Source organism: Heterodontus francisci, chromosome 17 (genome assembly GCF_036365525.1).
Source record: "Heterodontus francisci isolate sHetFra1 chromosome 17, sHetFra1.hap1, whole genome shotgun sequence".
Taxonomy (NCBI): domain Eukaryota; kingdom Metazoa; phylum Chordata; class Chondrichthyes; order Heterodontiformes; family Heterodontidae; genus Heterodontus; species Heterodontus francisci.
Genome location: NC_090387.1, coordinates 19,336,224 through 19,341,589, shown reverse-complemented (window position 1 = coordinate 19,341,589; position 5,366 = coordinate 19,336,224).

Sequence of the window (5,366 nt, the reverse complement as noted above, 5' to 3'; positions counted from 1 at the left end):
TCCCCCACAATGTTCCACGTATTCCAATTGCTTTATTGATTATTTTGTGATTTCTGCTCAGTGACGCTCAGTCTGCGTTCCACCAGGGCCACTCAGCTCCTGACCTCATTACAGCCTTGGTTCAAACATGGACAAAAGAGCTGAACTCAAGAGGTGAGGTGAGAGTGACTGCCCTTGACATCAAGGCAGGGTTCGACAGAGTATGGCATCAAGGAGCCCAAGCAAAACTGGAGTCAATGGGAATCAGGGAGAAAATTCTCCACTGGTTGGAGTCATACATAGCGCAAAGGTTGTGGTTGTTGGAGGGCAATCATCTGAGCTCCAGGACATCACTGCAGGTGTTCCTCGGGGTAGTATCCTCGGCCCAACCATCTTCAGCTGCTTCATCAATGGCCTTCCTTCAATCATAAGGTCAGAAGTTGGGATGTTCGCTGATGATTGCACAATGTTCAGCACCATTCGTGACTCCTCAAATACTGAAGCAGTCCGTGTAGAAATGCAGCAAGACCTGGACAATATCCAGGCTTGGGCTGATCATTGGCAAGTAATATTCGCGCCACACAAGTGCCAGGCAATGACCATCTCCAACAAGAGAGAATCTAACCACCTCCCCTTGACATTCAATGGCATTACGATCGCTGAGTCCCCCACTATAAACATCCTAGGGGCTAACATTGAGCAGAAGCTGAACTGGAGTAGCCATATAAATACCTTGGCTACAAGAGCAGGTCAGAGGCTAGGAAACCTGCGGCAAGTAACTCACTTTCTGACTCCCCAAAGCCTGTCCACCATCTACAAGGCACAAGTCAGGAGTGTGATGGAATATTTTTCACTTGCCTGGATGGGTGCAACTCCAACAACACTCAAGCAACTCAACACCAGCCAGAGCAAAGCAGCCTACTTGATCGGCAGCCCATCCACAAACATTCACTGCCTCCACCACCGATGCACAGTGGCAGCAGTGGGTACCATCTACAAGATGCACTGCAGCAATGCACCAAGGCTCCTTAGACATCACCTTCCAAACCTGCGACCTCTACCCACTAGAAGGACAAGGGCAGCAAATGCATGGGAACACCACCACCTGCAAGCTGCCCTCCAAGTCACACACCTTCCTGACTTGGAACCATATCGCCATTGCTTCACTGTCACTGGGTCAAAATCCTGGAACTCCCTTCCTAACAACACTGTGGATGTACCTACCTCACATGGACTGCAGCGGTTCAAGAAGGCAGCTCACCACCACCTTCTAAAGGGCAATTAGGGATGGAAAATAAATGCTGGCCTAGCCAGCGATGCCCACATCCCATGAATGAATAAAAAATATCAAATTGTTTTGAAAATTGACTGTGTTCCACCCCCACAGAGTTCCAGAGATATGTTTGTGATGTAGACTGAATATAAAAGCAAAGAGAAATTAAAGGCAAAATAAAAACAGAAAATGATGGAAATATTCAGCAGGTCCTGCAGCATCTGTGGAGAGAGAGGAACAGAGTTAACTTTCAGGTCGATGACCTTTCATCAGTTCTGATCATCATTTCCAACATCCGTAGTATTTTGCTTTTGTCTTAGAAATGAATGGCAAATATCATAATCAGGACAAATGTTACATTTTCTTAACAACTGTCAAACACCAACAACCTCTCCATTTGTAGGTGTGGTATACTTTTTGCACCTGTTAGTTACCATATAGTTGACACGAGACCTGCTTTGAACCACTTGATGCCATCTTCAACACTGTTAAATTTACTTAACACCAACAGGCAACTCAGTTCCCACCCAACACTGTTCGTGTAGGGCATTCACAATGTTTATGCTCCTTGAGGGAATAATTGAACCTACATCTATCTAAGCTTAGAATGCTTTATGTAACCCTGCAACAATGGTAAGCATGTGCTTCTGTCACGTGTCCGATACATTCTGAAATCTATTATGTTTTTCAGTAAAAAGGAAATAGTTAACTCTCCCAGTGGCTTGGTGGGTAAATTCACTACCTGCATGGTATTGCGCTATGCAAACCAGTACAATCCATGCTCTGATTCTCAGCCTGTAGTGAGATAGCTGAACCCAGCGATGAGTAGAGCACAAAATTAGCCTCAGGATAGAGGACTGAAGGAAATCAACTGGACTTCCCATTGCTGGAAAAACATATGTTTGTGTGTATTCCCCATGTTCAGACAACATGGCCTAGAAATTGGATTACACATCGCCCATCTTTCAGTGTAGCATGCATATGCCATTTCCACGCTGGGTATACGCCACGTGCCTCATTGGTTACAGTGGTCTGTAGTTTCCAGGTTGTCTGCTTGAAACAGTTGATAGGCCCATTACCCATGCAAATCGGGGGCTTGATGCCTACTTTAGGCCCCTTGCTGATATTGGATTGTGACTGATCGCAGCGTGCACTGTGCGTTTAATTTCCTCAGGTGAACAGCAGCCAAACCAGCTGTCTTTAAAGAGAATGCTATAGGCTGGCACCAAACAGGGTTAGTAAACTTACCTTAATATGGAGCCAGGAGGAACTCCACCTGGCTTCACACTAAAACTGTGGGCTGCTGTCAGCCACATCCCGCTTACCCCTTCTATCCCACACTCTCAGTAGTTCTGGTGCCGGTGTCCTTGCCAGCTGATGTTCATATCCTTCACGACTAGATGCCAGAGATGATGATGATGACGTGAGAGGACCAATTTTGTGTCACTTTGTTTTGGCAGTTTGTGTTTAGCACTAGGATCGATCCTGAAGTTAGGCATGAACCAAATTCTAGGCACATCAATCTTGATTGCGATGTTTTCCATGTTAAATAGCTTGCCAGCGGTCACTCTGAAGGTTCACACAGAAAAATGGCCTGGATCTAATTTGGCCTGGTCCCTATTGTTTGCTGATATTGCTATAAGTGGGTTCTTCCATTCAGGTACTGTCCCCCTCCCTTTCAAATCTGCCATCATCAGCAATGTTGCCTCTCACCTTCATGCGTGCATGGCTGCACAGCAATAGTGAAGGTACCAAGCAGGCTCTCTAAGGTGCCATGGATGCACAGCCATGCAGAAAAATGTAAAGGTACCATGCGCTGAAACAAACGGGCCGCACACAACAGAGGAACTTCAGAGGGATCATTGGTCATTACCCTCCTTCCTCAAGAAATCCACCTTTGACCCCCTCCCCCTTGCAAACTACCACCTCCTCTCCAACCTCCCTTTCCTTTCCAAATTCCCGAATGTGTCATTACCTCCCAAATCTGTGCCCATCTTTCCTGAAGCTCAATATTTAAACCTCTCAATCATGTCCAACCCTGCCACAGGAACAACGGTTCCAATCAAAGCCGCAAATGACATGCACTGTGACTGTGAGCATGCTGCATTATCCCTCCTCATCCTTCTCATCCTCTCTGCAGCCTTTAATATGGTTGGTCACACTGTCCTCCTCCAATGCCTCTCCTCCACTGTCCAGTAGGTGGGACTACCCTTACCTGGTTCCACTCTTACCTATCCAATCGTAGCCAGAGAATCTCCTGCAATGGCTTCTCTTTCCGCCCCTCGCTGTTACATCTGGAGACCCCCAAGGTTCCAGCCTTGGTATCCTCCCATTTCCCATCAGCAAGCTGCCCCTCGGCCACATCGCCTGAAAACATATCAAGTTGTTGTTTATTGGTAATTGAATTTGTCTTTTTGTGAAGAGAGAAAACCAGTGGCCTTGGTTATGTTGTGATGCTATTTATATCAATTAATTTCTGGCAATGCAACTGAAAAATGCCTATTTCATTTCCACCCTTTGAGTTTTCAATGCCACCTAACTGAAGGACTGCCAACCTCTGCTGAGCCATACCTTATCAGGAATCAGCATCTTGAGGGGAGGTAGGGACAGAAGTTAGCAACTAAAAGGCAGTGTCAGCTTGGCTTGGTGATAGTAATCTTACCTTTGAGCTGGAAGGTTGTGGGCTCAAGTTTCATTTTAGAATCAGAACACAAAATCTAGGCTGGTCCTTCAGTGCAGTACTGAAGGAGTACTCCACTGTTAGAGGTGCAGTGTTTCAGATGAAATGTTCAGGTGCACATAAAAGATGCCATGGCACAATTGGAAGAGGAGCAGGGGAGTTCTCTCAGTCTTCTGGTCAACATATATCCCCCAATCAATATGTTTATCTGACTGCACTTTGTGGGATTGAGCTGTGCACAAAGTGATGATCTTGTTTGCATAACAGACCACCATTAACTACCTGGAATGTAGTAAATTGGCTCTGAAGTGAAGATGTGAAAGGCGCTATATAAATGCAAGTTCTTTTTCTTGACGATGGTACTATTCTTAGCATCCATTCTACTGGGCAAAGATGCCGTTATCATGGCTGGTTTTCAGCCCCTTCCGTTGCTTGATTTGATTCACTGGTTCTTTATTTTATTTATAATTATTCATATATCGCATTGTCACTATCTGCTGTGAAACCTTCCACTTTGCTTCACGTTGGCACCTTTGGGTTGTTACCGTAAACTACAACTCGAGTTTCATCGTAATTTTATTCACAGTAAGAAAAATAATTTACATATTAATACTGTTGTGGATTAAGTTGCACTCTCAAATTGGTGGCTCATTAACAACGAATTACCACAGGCCCAACATTACTTTTATGAGAAAGTGCTAATGTGCTAAAGGTTGTCTTTTAGCATGAAAGCAGAAGCAAACTGATAGATTAATGTCAGATCAGCATTGAACAAATGAATGAAGGATAGCAGTTATACAGGCATTTCTGCAATGTGATTATAAAAGTGTACCTGTGGCAGGAATTCAGCCCTTTTAAAAAATCTACTCTACTGTCCACCCCAGAACTAATAGTAGTGACTCAGAGAAATAATGATTGGAAGAGTCAAACTAAAACAATGGAGGGCGATCAGTGCCCAAGGAAGTGAGTTTATCATGAGTCAGTTACCTTCAGGAGAGTTGGGTGAGGAAAAATGAGAGGGAATTAAAAATGACTATTATTATGTGTTTACAATAGTTATTACCATTGGTTTACAAGTGACAAAACCAAATTTTTAATATATGGGATTCTGGAATTTTTACCTGCATTTTCTGTGAAATTGGAATCCAGTAGCCTTGCTTAACTGGTCTCAATGTCATTAATACCGAGCTTTTTAAAAACCTCCTTCCCCTATGTATGATTCAAAATCAAATTCCCAAATGAATGGTCTGTCAAGAACACAATTCATCACATGGCTAAACTGTTGAGACAAAACCTCTTCAAAACCACGTCATGCACTGCTAGGACTGTGTTCTAGCCGAGCACCAAACATTTAGCACAGGAGCAAGCAAGTGCACATGCAGAGCACTACATAAGAAAGTTGGCTTGAATGTGCCAGCTTGATTCAATCAGTGC